The sequence below is a fragment of the Hemitrygon akajei genome, chromosome 17, assembly GCF_048418815.1.
Source record: "Hemitrygon akajei chromosome 17, sHemAka1.3, whole genome shotgun sequence".
NCBI classification, from domain to species: Eukaryota; Metazoa; Chordata; class Chondrichthyes; order Myliobatiformes; family Dasyatidae; genus Hemitrygon; species Hemitrygon akajei.
Genome location: NC_133140.1, coordinates 88409195 through 88423169, shown reverse-complemented (window position 1 = coordinate 88423169; position 13975 = coordinate 88409195). Strand labels below are relative to the sequence as shown.

The 13975-nt window shown below is 42.3% G+C and overlaps 1 protein-coding gene across 6 annotated transcripts in view; it reads left to right on the top strand.

Annotated features, from left to right (window-relative positions):
- Positions 1-13975, top strand: part of cebpg (CCAAT enhancer binding protein gamma) — an 80955-nt gene that overhangs the window by 959 nt on the left and 66021 nt on the right. The window lies entirely within an intron of this gene.

Genomic DNA, 13975 nt, shown 5'->3' with positions numbered 1-13975 from the left:
GTCAACATAAAACTGCCCTCTTTGATACCTGTACTGTGGGTAAAAGATTTACCATCTACCCCACTAGAGTTTTATGCCCCATCAGGGGTAAAGCCCTCCCCAGCATTGAGCACACCTAAGCAGATCCTATCTTACCATTGTTTGCCTACTCAAAATGCGATGTCTTACATTTTTTAGAACTAAGTTCCATTTGGGCAAGGGTCTGGCAGCTGGGGTACAATGTTGGTAAATGCAAGGTCATCCACTTTGGAAGGAAAAAAATGAAAGATTATTATTTAAATGGTTAAAAAATTGCAGCATGCTGCTGTGCAAAGGGGCTTGCGAGTGTTTGTGCATGAATCACAAAAGGTTGATTTACAAGTGTGGCAGACTATCAAGAAGGCAAATGGAATGTTGGCCTTCATTGCGAGAGGGATTGAATTCAAGAGCAGGGAGGTTATGTTGCAACTGACAGGAAACAAAGAGTAGTGATTAACGGGTCCCTTTCGGAATGGCAGGCTGTGACCAGTGGGTACCGCAAGGTTCGGTGCTGGGACCGCAGCTGTTTACAATATACATTAATGATTTAGATGAAGGGATTAAAAGTAACAATAGCAAATTTGCTGATGACACAAAGCTGGGTGGCAGTGTGAAATGTCAGGAGGATGTTATGAGAATGCAGGGTGACTTGGACAGGTTGGGTGAGTGGGCAAATGTATGGCAGATGCAGTTTAATGTTGATAAATGTGAGGTTATCCACTTAGGTGGCAAGAACAGGAAGGCAGATTACTATTTAAATGGAGTCAAGTTAGGAAAAGGGGAAGTACAACGAGATCTAGGTGTTCTTGTACATCAGTCAATGAAAGCAAGCATGCAGGTACAGCAGGCAGTGAAGAAAGCTAATGGCATGCTGTCTTTTATAACAAGAGGAATTGAGTATAGGAGTAAAGAGGTCCTTCTGCAGCTGTACAGGGCCCTGTTGAGACTCCACCTGGAGTATTGTGTGCAGTTTTGGTCTCCAAATTTGAGGAAGGACATTCTTGCTATTGAGTGAGTGCAGCGTAGGTTCACAAGGTTAATTCCCGGAATGGCGGGACTGTCATATGTTGAAAGATTGGAGCGACTGGGCTTGTATACACTGGAATTTAGAAGGATGAGAGGGGATCTGATTGAAACATATAAGATTATTAAGGGATTGGACACACTGGAGGCAGGAAGCATGTTCCCGCTGATGGGTGAGTCCAGAACTAGAGGCCACAGTTTAAGAATAAGGGGTAGGCCATTTAGAACAGAGATGCGGAAAAACTTTTTCACCCAGAGAGTGGTGGATATGTGGAATGCTTTGCCCCAGAAGGCAGTGGAGGCCAAGTCTCTGGATGCATTCAAGAGAGAGTTAGATAGAGCTCTTATAGATAGCGGGGTCAAGGAATATGGGGAGAGGGCAGGAACAGGGTACTGATTGTGTATGATCAGCCATGATCACAGTGAATGGCGGTGCTGGCTAGAAGGGCCGAATGGCCTACTCCTGCACCTACTGTCTATTGTCAGTTGTCTAACTGTACAGGGTGCTGGTGAGGCCGCACCTGGAGTACTGTGTGCAGTTCTGGTCTCCTTACTTGAGGAGGGATGTACTGGTTTTGGAGACAGTACAGAGGAGGTTCACCAGGTTGATTCCAGAATTGAGGGGGTTAGATTATGAGGAGCGATTGAGTTGCCTGGGACTGTACTTGCTGGAATTCAGAAGAATGAGAGGAGATCTTATAGAAGCATTTAGAATTATGAAAGGGATAGATAAGATACAGGCAGAAAAGTTTTTTCCACTGGTAGGTGAGACTAGAACTCGGAGACATAGCCTTAAGATTTTGGAAATAGATTTTCCCAGAGAGTGATGAATCTGTGAAATTCTTTGCCCAATGAAGCAGAGGAGGCTACCTCAGTAAATATATTTAAGACGAGGTTGGATAGATCTTTGCAGAGTAGGGAAATTAAGGGTTATGGGGGAAAGACAGGTAGGTGGAGATGAATGCATAGCCAAATCAGCCATGATCTTATTGAATGGTGGAGCAGGCTCAACAGGCTAGATGGCCTACTCCTGCTTCTATTTCTTGTGTCATTGCTCTGCCCAGCTTTTCAGCTGATCTATATCATATTGTTGCCTTAAACAACCTTCCTCACACCTACACCACCACTGATGTGAACTTACTTACCTTGCTTTATGCATTTGTATCAAGTTATTAATCTATTGTTACTGATATCAATTATTATCAGTACCAATCTTGCTGTACACCAGGGGTGTCAAACTCATTTTAGGTCAAGGGCCGGATTGAGCAAAATGCAGCTTCATGCGGGCCGGATCATTCGGACGCGTGCGAACGCAGCTTTCGTTGCCTCTGTTTTTTCAGCCTGCTCTCATGTGTCTCAGTCTCTGCTATAACTACAAAGTGTTTCACTTTACAAATTCCGTTTCTTATGAAGAAGACTGCTGAGCAAGACTGCCGAATAAACACTAAAAACCCTGAAAACCTGGTACCTGAATAAACTCAGCATTAGCCATATCATACGCCATAGGCGCTTCGATTACTGGGGCCAGCTTTAATAGTAATTAGATATTATCTCGCGGGCCAAAGATAATTCCACCGCGGGCTGGATTTGGCCCGCAGGCCTTGTGTTTGATATATATGCGATTGGTCACAGAATTAAAATCTAAAAAACAACACCCTCCACCATTCTCTTCCTGCTATTACTAAGCTAGGTTTGGAACATTTTACAGGCCCTTTGGCTCACAATGTTGTGCAAATCTTTTAATCTACTCGAAGATCAATTTAGTCCTTCCTTCTTGCATAGCCCCCCCCCCAACGTACTTATCTAAGAGTTAAATGCCCCTGATCTCTACTGCAGGTTTCCCCCGCAATCCGAAGGTAGACCATTCCTTTGAAACAGTTTGTAAACCGAAATGTCGTAAAGTAAAGCAGCAGTTACCATTGATTTATATGGGAAAAATTTTTGAGCGTTCCTAGACCCAAAAAATAACCTACCAAATCACACATAAAATCTAAAATAACACTAACATATAGTAAAAGAAGGAATGATATGATAAATGTACACCCTATATAAAGTAGAAATATTGTAGGTACAGTGTAGTTTCACTTATCAAAATCGGAAAGACAGCGAGCCAAAATTGATTTGGAGAAAAAAAATCGGCACGTACATGCATGCGCAAACAACTGCCGCACAAGGCTTCAAGGTCATTGTAGTCTTTCTTGGGGTAAACACACGTATAGAGCGGGGATCTTTTCTCATAAAAGTGAAAATCCTCTTTGGTTAGCGAAAACAGGTACTAATGTAGGTCTTTCGTAACTGAGTTGTTGTAAAGTGAACGTTTGAAAAACGGGGGACACCTGTACTGACTCTGGAAGCATGTCTCAGCAGCCAGCATTCTGTGTTTTTTTAAAAACAAGTGACCTCTGGCCACCCCATGTAATTTCCTTCAATTACCTTAAAGTTATAGCCTCTCACATCAGCCATTTCTGCCCTGGTGATAAGGGTGCTGGTTCTATATAAATGCTTCTTATCATCTTGTATACCTCTGTCAAGTCAGTTCTCATCGTCCTTTGCTTCCAAGCTTGCTCAACCTTTCCTCATAAGATGTGCTTTAGATCAATTGCTAACCTGGTTTTGGGCTCTGACCTCTAGATCAGTCCATCATGCGTAACCTAGTCAAAGACCTTACTAAAATCCAGGCAGACCTCATGTAATACACTTTCAATCAAATTTATTGTGAAGGATTTCTGTGAACAACATCCTGTTCTCTATCCCTGATCAATCTCTACTTTTACGGGTGAAGATAAATCATTTCCCCTAGATTTTTTCCCCCTGTTGTTTCCCTGCCACTAACATTAGACTGGCTGGTCTATAGTTAAAAAGATTATGCCTGCTGCCCTTACTGAATAAAAGATCACTGTCCTCTGGTCATCCAGTACTCTGTGGCAGCTGTCATGCCCCCCCCCCCCCCCCTTCCCCGCCCCGGGCATGTTAGCATGCATCTCATTCGGCTCTGGGGAATGTATCTAGTTCTTGAGCACCTCCTCTTTCCTGATGCTATCATGCTCTAGCTGGAACATCATGTCCCTTGCTCTAAATTCTTCCCATATCACGTCGTCCGTAGTGAATATAGGTGAGAAGCATTCATTCAGGATATTACCTGATATTACCTTCTACAGGTAGAAGCTCTTCACTCACTAGTTGTGCCACCATCGGGGAGGGGGTTCAGGAGCCTGAAGACACACACTCAATGTTTGGGAGCGGCTATTTCCCTCTGCCATCAGATTTCTGGATGGACAATGAACCCATAAACACTGCGCATCATTCATATTATAAACATATAAGATTATTAAGAGATTGGACATGCTAGAGGCAGGAAACATGTTCCTGATGTTGGGGGACTCCAGAACCAGAGGCCACAGTTTAAGAATAGGGGGTAGGCCATTTAGAATGGAGTTGAGGAAAAAGTTTTTCACCCAGAGAGTTGTGGATCTAGGGAATGCTCTGCCTCAGAAGGCAGTGGAGGCCAATTCTCTGGATGCTTTCAAGAAAGAGATAGAGCTCTTAAAGATAGCGGAGTCAAGGGATATGGGGAGAAGGCAGGAATGGGGTACTGATTGTGGATGATCAGCCATAATCACATTGAATGGCAGTGCTGGCTCGAAGGGCCGAATGGCCTACTTCTGCATCTATTGTCTACCCACGTTCTCTAGCCCCATGCACTGATCCTCTGAGAGTTGCTAAGGCTGCTACTGTTTTCCTGGTTACTCTCTTCCTCTTCATATAGAATCTCTTGGGATTCACTTGCATTTCATCTACCAAAGATATTTTATGGCCTGATTTGCTTTATAACTGCGTTTCTTCATTCCCTATTTTTATCACAGGATTCTACTATTATCAGTGACCAAAACCTGTCAAATGCTTCCTTTTTTAAAAATCACTTGACGTCCATTGTGCCTTCTCAGAATCAGAATGCTCAGGCATATAATCACAGGCATAGATCGTAAAATTTGTTGTTTTGCAGCAGCAGTACTTTGCAATACATAGTAATAAAAGCTCTAAATTACAATAAGTGTATATAAAAAATAAATAAGTAGTGCAAAAAGAGAGGGAAAAGTACTGAGGAAGTGTTCATGGGTTCTTTATCCATTTAGAAATCTGATAGAGCAGAAGCCGCTGTTTCTGAAATGTTAAGAGTGTGTCTTCCAACTTCTGTAGCTCCTCCTGATGGTAGCAGTCAGCAGAGGGCAGGTCCTGGGTGATGGGGTTCCTAAAGGATGGATGCTGCCTTTTTGAGGTTTCATCTTTTGAAGGGGTCCTAGATACTGGGAGAGATGCCTTTGTTGTAAGTGCATCAGTATGTCTGGTCCAGGATAGGTCTTCAGTGATGTTGACACACAGGAACTTGAGACTGCTCACCCTTTCCACTGCTAACCCCCGATGAGGATTGGTTTATGCTCCCTCGACTTCTCCTTCCTAAAGTTCAGTCAACTCCTTGGTCTTGTTGAGGTTGAGTGCAAGGTTGTTGCTGCAACACCACTCAACTAGATGATCTGTCTTGCTCCTGTACGCAGCTCTTCCTGCTGGTGTTTGTTTATTCATATTCCAGAGTGTGAGTATTTCTGACAAAGCCAGCGTTTCTTGCCCTCTTAAGAGCTGGATGAGCTGCCATTGTAAGCTGTGGCAGCTCATGTAGTTGAGGTGTTGCCGTGGTGCTGTTGGGAAGGCAGCAATGATAATGGCTTCTAACCTGTGAGAAGTATGCTTGCTGCCTGTGTGTGTCACTCCTTTTGTTTCTGTCATTGGTGACTCTGCCTTTACTTGCCAAGACCCCAAGTTGTAGAATTCTATGCCTCTCAACCCTTTCCGTGGAAAAAGTTGTTAAAGTGTATCTGATCAAACTTCTTAATGCCTCTTAATTCCTCTGTTGACATCTGCTCAGAATTTTGATCATTCAGCCATCTCGTGACGTTTTAAATGGAATAGAGAAATGCATTTGTTTAATATGATAGTTTAGCACAGCTCTGGAGGCCAAGACTTGGTGTTGGAAGTCAAAGGTATAAACACCATACACTACAATGTATTGTTAATATTATTAGTAACTTAAATTATGATTAAGAACGGCCAGTGGTGTGTGGCATCAGCGCTGGATTTCACGACAAATGGTCCAGAGTTCGAATCTGGCTGGCTCCTTGCACCCTTTTCAGCTATGCTAGGTTGAGCGTTGTGCTAGCAACTTGGCCTCCTTTTTAAAAAAACAGTCAAATGTTATGGAAATGGCAAAAAATGCCGCCGAATCTGCCACAAGGTGCGGAAAGGAACAACACAAATTATAAGTTGTGTTATTCTCCACTTGTGGCTCACTATGTCTTTTTAGGTCTTCCTTATAAAATTAGTTTGAGATAAGACATAGAATTCAGAATAATATACTTTTATACAAGTGTTGTGCTCTAGGGTTTTAAAAGTTAGATTCTCATCATTGTGTCAAACATCACTCAGAGCAAGTGATTGATAGTAGAGGTAATACACAATATGAGCAGAGGGATAGAATTCCAGTGATTCTGTTAATGAGGGCAAATAGGATTAGTGCAGATGAGTATCATAGTTGGCATGGATATGGGTGCGAGAGGGTCCATTTCTCTATTGTGTGATCTAGGTGGTAGTCGGTACATGGCGTATCCTCCAACCATAATATCAGTTGTAGGAGTAGTCTGTGTAAACCTTCAAGGGGGATCTGTAATTCAGACAGATCACAGCAAATTTGCACCCTCATTCTTTAACGTAGCATCCTCAGCCCTTGTGGGAAGAGAATTCCAAAGATTTTGAGTGACTAGAATCAGAATTGGGTGTATTATCACTGATATGTCGTGAAATTTGTTGTTTTGTGGCAGCAATACAGTGTAATACATCAAAAATGACTAAGTTACAATAGAAAAAATACAGTGCACAAGAGGAATAGAGAGGTCGTGTACATGGGTTCATGGACTGTTCAAAAATCTGACTTTGAGTATGGATTTTAAGGGTCCAGTGCCACCTTCCTGATGGTAGTAATGAGAAGGGGTCATCTGTTGGATCGAGAGGGTCTTTAATGTTGGATACAGCCTTCTTGAGGCATTGCCTTTTGAAGATGCCCTTGGATGTTGGGGACGGTTGTGCCTGTGATAGAGCTGGCTGAATCTACAACTTCCTGCAGCTTCTTGTGATCTTGTGCATTGGAGCCTCCATACCAGTAAGAGATGTAACCATTACTCATCTATAGAAATTTGCTAGCGTCTCAAACTACTAATGAAATAGAGCTGTTGTTGTGCTTTCTTTTGCATGAATGTGTTGAGCCCAGGATAAATCCTCTTGATGTTGACGCCCAGCAATTTAAAGCTGTTTGTCCTCTCCAGTGCTGATCTCTTAATGAGGATGATTTCTCCTTCCTGAATTTCACAAATTCCTTGGTCTTGCTGACATTGAGTGCAAGGTCGTTGTTGCAGCAACACTCGATCAGCTGATCATCTCACTTCTATATGGCTCCTCATTGCCATCTGAAAGTCTGCCTACAACAGTGGTGTCATCGGCAAATTTACAGATGGCATTTGAGTTGTGCCTGGCCGAACAGTCATGAGACAGTAGAAGAGTGGGTGCACCTGTAGCAAGGAGATGTTGTTAATGGTATGCACTGACTGTGGTCTCCCAGTGAAGAAGTCAAGATCTAGTTACAGAGGCCAGGTTTTGAAGCTTGTTGATTAGTACTGAGGGGATGATGGTGTTGACATAGATACCAAGTTCTCTGGAATGTAGAACAATACAGCACAATACAAGTGCTTCTGCCTATGATGTTGTGCCAACCTTTTAATTACTGTAAGATCAATCTAACCCTTCCCTCCTGCATAGCTCTCCATTTTCCTTTTATCTAAGTGCCTATCTAAGAGTCTTTTAATTTCCCCTAATGTATGTGCCACCTATGACAGTGCATTCCACATGCCCAACACTCTTTTTAAAAATAAATAAATAAATAAATAACCTCTGACATTGGAAGCCACTGTAGTGTAGTCGTTAGCACAATGCTATTACAGCATGTGGTGTCAGAGTTCGGAGTTCTGTGTCCTCTGTAAGGAGTTCATACATTCTCCCCCGTCGAAGCATAGGTTTCCTCCAGATGCTCCGGTTTCCTCCCACAGTCCAAAGACATACTGGTTAGTAGATTATTGGTCATTGTAAATTGTCCCTGGATTAGGCTAAGATTAAATTGGGGGTTGCTGGGTGGTGCGGCTTGCTGGTTCAGATGGGCCTATTTCACATTATACCTCTAAAATAAACTTCTCCCCACCCACTATACTTTCCTCCAATCACCTTAATGTTATGCCCCATCAAATCAGCTGTTTCTGCCCTGGGAAGGTCTGTGGATGTCCAGGCCACCTCTCATTCTCCTTCGCTTGAAAGAGAAAAGCCCTAGCTCTCTCAACCTATCTTTGTAAGACACACTCTCTTATCTAGGTAGCACTCTTGATTAATCTCTGCACCCTCTCTAGAGCTTCCGATAATGAGGTGACCAGAATGATGCAATGTGAACACTTCTCTACTTAATCTTTGTTCTGCTCTCAATATAAAGAATCAGCCCCCTCACATCCTTTTAGGAATCATTCTTGAGGGTAGTCTTGTTTTATCCCAGCAATCACGTCCAAGCAAGGAAATACTTTCCCAGATAAAGAGCCTTGGATAAAGAGAACTTGCATTGTATTTGTATACAGTAGTTGTTACCCTTAGAGCCGTGGACTCAACTATACCATGAGCTTTCAGAATGACTCAATGCTCCTGTGTGGTTTCTCCGTGCATCATTTCCTGTGTTCAAACATTTACCTGTTTTCAGCATTTAGTGCTAATGCCCTTGAGCCAATTCTGGTTTTCAGTTCTGCTCCAGAGACTTGAATAACTAAAATTAAATAATAGAAAATGCTGGAAATGTTCAGTAGGCCAGGCCTCTGTAGAAAGAGAAATAAAAAGTTATAGTTTCTACCAGTCACCCAGGTTATAGTCACCCAGCGCAGAAACTTTCTCTTCAGCCCAGCCTGCTGTTCCCAATCAATAAGTACTATCTGCAAAAATACCTTTTGATCAATACTTAGTCCATAGCCTCTTATACCCTGGTCTATCTTAAATGTGAGAGTTCTGCCCTTCACAGTCTCTCAGCCAGTGCATTCCAAGTTCAACCAGTTCTGGGGAAAATATTCCTTTTCCGATTCCTTCTAAACTCCTTGATCCTTAGCTTAAACCTATCCTCCTTATTTTAGACACTGCAGGTGTTGCACTTTGGTAGGACAAACCAGGGTAAGACTTGTGTAGACTTGCAGCATGATCTGAACCAATGAGGACAGGGATGAAAAATAGCTGATAGAATTTAATGCAGGCAAGTGTGAGGTGTTGCATTTTGGTGGGACATATCAGCTTAAGACATACAGTGAATAATTGGGCACTGAGTCGTGTGGTAGAACAAAGGATTCTGGGAACACATCCCTTATTCTTTGAAACTGGCATCACAGGTAAATAGAGTCGTGAAGAGAGCTTTTAGCACATTGGCTAAAGGAAATTAAGTTTGTATATTATGTTTAAGTTGTATAAGATGGTGAGGCCAAAGTTCAAATCAGTTAGATTTTCATTGTCATTTAACCATACATGAATACAGCCAAACGAAACAGTGTTACTACAGGGTCAAGGCGCAAAGACACACTACCAACCGTCACACACACACAAGATCAGTCACATGATAAGAGTCCCAAGGAGGATCCCTGATGCTGCGGCATGATGCACATATGTCAATAAACCTGTATAGAATATTAGTAAAAATATAATCACGCAGAATGTACATGTATACAAGTTTAGACCACCCCCCTCCTCCAGCCCATCAGTATCATCTGTCGATTGGCCCCTGATGCCTGCTAGATGACACTGTGGCTTTGAGACCCAGTCCTCACCCGTTCCCAACTCCCACTGGGTGACACTGCGGCTTTGAGACCCAGTCCTCGCTGTACAAAAGGGACAGGTTACATCTGAACCCAAGGGGGACCAATATCCTCGTGGGAAGGTTGGCTAGAGTTGTTTGTGTGAGTTTAAACAAATTTGGCAAGGGGATTGGAACTGGAGTGATAGTGCTGAAGATGAGGTAGTTGGTTTTCAAACAGGCAATGTGTAGTGAGACTCTACCAAGGAGAGATTAATGATAGGACAAGATTGCAGACAACAGGATGAGTGGCAACATAAAAGGCGGACAAAATTGTAAAGGGTGAATGCAGGACTGAAGGTGTTATGTTTGAATGTGCAGAGTATATGGAATAAGGAAGATGAACTTGCAGCATTGATGCAGATTGACGGGTATGATGTTGTAGGCATCACTGAATCATGGCTGAAAGAAGACTATAGGTGGGAACAATTTCAAAGGATACACATTTTGAAAAGACAGGCAGGAAGGCAGAGTGGCGGTGTGTCTCTGTTGGTAAAAAAATGAAATTAAATCATTAGAAAGAGCTGACATTGGGTTGGAATATATTGAATCATTGTCGATGGAGCTAAGGAACTCCAAGGGGGAAAAAAAGACCCTGTTGGAAGTTGTATACAGATCCCTAAAAAGTACTAAGGATGTGGAGATAGAAAATGCATGTTACGATAGAAAAGGCAATGTTACGATAGTCATGGAGGACTTTAATATGAGGGTAGATTGAGAAAATCTACCTTGGTGCTGGATTCCAAGAGGGAGAATTTGTAGAATACCTGCGAGATGGCTTTTTAGAGTAGCTTGTGGTTGAGCCCACCAGGGGATCAGATATTTTGGATTGGGTGTTGTGCAATGAACCAGAATTGATTAGAGAGCTTAACGTAAAGGAACCCTTAGTAGTCAGTGATCATAATATGGTAGAATTCACCCTGAAGTTTGCGAAGATTAAGCTGAAGTCAGTTGCATCAGTATTACAGTGGAGTAAAAGGAATTGCAGAGGCATGAAAGAGGAGTTGGCCAGAATTCATTGGAAAAGAATACGAGCAGAGATGATGGCAGAACAGCAATAGCTGGAATTTCTGGAAGCATTTTGGCAAGCACAGGATATATATGTCCCAAAGAGGAAGAAGTGTTCTTATGGCAAGATGACACTATCATGGCTAACAAGGGAAGTCAAAGCCAAATAAAAGGCATATAATGGGGCAGAAATAGTGGGAAGTTAGAGGATTGGGAAGCTTGTAAATACCAACAGAAGGCAACTAAAAAAGTCATTAAGATGGTAAAGGTGATAAACAAAAGTAAGCTAGCCAGTAGTATTAAAGAGGATACCAGAAGTTTCTTCAGATACATAAATAAGACCATAAGACATAGCAGAATTAGGCCATTTATCGAGACTGTTCTGCCATTTCATCATGGCTGATCCTGGATCCCACTCAACCCCACACACCTGTCTTCTCACCATATCCTTTGATGCCCTGACCGATCAGGAAATGATCAACTTCCGTCTTAAATATACCCATGGTCTGTGCAGATCATTTCACAGATTCACTACTGTAGCTAAAAAAACCTTTCTCCTTACCTCTGTTCTCAAGGGTCTCCCCTCAATTTTGAGGCTTTTCCCTCTAGTTCTGGGTACCCCCACTGTAGGAAATGTCCTCTCCACATCCACCCTATCTAGTTCTTTCAACATTTGCTAGGTTTCAATGAGATCCCCACATGCTCTAAATTCCAGTGAATATGTCCAAAGCTGCCAGATGTTCCTCATAAACCCTTCATTCCCAGATTCATCCTTGTGAACCTCCTCTGGACGCTGTCCAATTCCTTTCTGAGACAAGGGGCTCAAAGCCTAAGTACGGTCTGACTAGTGTCTTATAAAGGCTCAGCATTATCTCATTGCTTTTATATGCCATTTCCCATGAAATAAATGCCAACATTGCATTTGCCTCCTTCACCACAGACTCAACCTGTAAATTAACCTTCTGGGAGTCTTACACAAGGACTCCTAAGTCCCTTTGCACCTCTGATGTTTGAATCTTCTCCCCATTTGGATAATAAGTTTCTTTTACTAAATGCATTATCGTACACTTTGTAGCACTGTATTCCATCCGCCATTTTTTTGCCCATTCTTCCAATTTGTCCAAGTTCTGTTGCAATTGCATTACAGTTGTCCTCTGCTCCCCCTTACAAAGATAGAGCGTTCCTATGAAACCTTTCTTAAGCTGAAATGGTGCAAAGCGAAGAACCATTAATTTATATGGGAAAAATTTTCGTAAAAGCAAAAATCCTCTTTGTAATGCAAAAACAGGTTACTAATGTAGGTCTTTTGTAAAAGTGAAGTGGCATAAAGCGAACATTCATAAAGCGGGGGGCACCTGTACTTCCTCAGCACTACCTACCCCCTGCCTATCTTCATATAATCTGGAAATGTTGCCATAAAGCCATCAGTTCCACTATCCAAATCATTGACAAACAATGTGAAAAGCAGCAGTCCCAATACTGACCCATGATGATAGATAGATAGATAGATAGATACTTTATTCATCCCCATGGGGAAATTCAACATTTTTTCCAATGTCCCATACACTTATTGTAGCAAAACTGATTACATGCAATACTTAACTCAGTAAAAATATGATATGCATCTAAAAACACCCTCTCAAAAAGCATTAATAATAGCTTTTAAAAAGTTCTTAAGTAGTTTACTTAAATACATTGAGTCCTAACCCCGGCACTTTAACATATCTTACACCTGGCGGTTGAATTGTAAAGCCGAATGGCATTGGGGAGTATTGATCTCTTCATCCTGTCTGAGGAGCATTGCATCGATAGCAACCTGTCGCTGAAACTGCTTCTCTGTCTCTGGATGGTGCTATGTGGAGAATGTTCAGGGTTTTCCATAATTGACCGTAGCCTACTCAGCGCCCTTCGCTCTGCTACCGATGTTATACTCTCCAGTACTTTGCCCACGACAGAGCCCGCCTTCCTTACCAGCTTATTAAGACGTGAGTCGTCCCTCTTCTTAATGCTGCCTCCTTCAGATATGCAAGAGAGAGGTGAGAGTGGATATCGGACCACTGGAAAACAATACTAGAGAGGTAATAATTCAGTTCAACGAAATGGCAGTCAAACTGAATAACTATTTTGTGTCCGTCTTCACTATGGAAGACACAGGCAGTATGGTGGAAGTTCTAGGTGTCAGGAAATGTGAGAAGTTGCCACGACTGGTAAGAAAGTTCTTGGGAAACTGAAAAGTCTGAAGGTAGATAAATCACCCTGACCATTTGGTATATACCCAGAGTTGTGAAAGTGGTGGCTGAGGAGACTGTGGAGGTATTAGTAATGATCTTTCTAGAATCACCGGATTCTAGAATGGTTCTGGAAAATTGCAAATGTCACTCCACTCTTCAAGAAAGGAGAGAGGCAGAAGAAAGGAAACTCTCGGCCATTTAGTCTGACCTCAGGGTACTTGAAGGCACATGATAAATTGGGCCACAGTCAGAATGGTTTCCTCAAGCGAAAATCTTGCCTGACAAATCTGTTGGAATTCTTCGAAGAAATAACAAGCAGGATAGACAAAGGAGAATTGGTTGATGTTACGTACTTTGATTTTTCAGAAGGCCTTTGACAAGGTACCACACAAGCTACAAGCCCATAGTATTATAGGGAATATTCTAACATGGATAAAGCAATGGTTGATTGGCAGGAGGTAAAGACTAGGAATGAGGGGATCTTTTTGGGGTTGGCTGCCGGTGACTAGTGGTGTTCCATAGGGGTCTGTATTGGGACAGATTCTTTTTACATTATATGTCAATAATTTGGATGATGAAATTAATGGCTTTAGTTCAGTTTGCAGACGATATGAAGATATGTTGAGGGGCAGGTAGTTTTGAGGAAGTAGAGAGGCTACAGAAGGACTTAGATGGTCTATGACAATGAGCAGAGTAATGGCAGATGGAATACAGTGTCAGGAAGTGTATG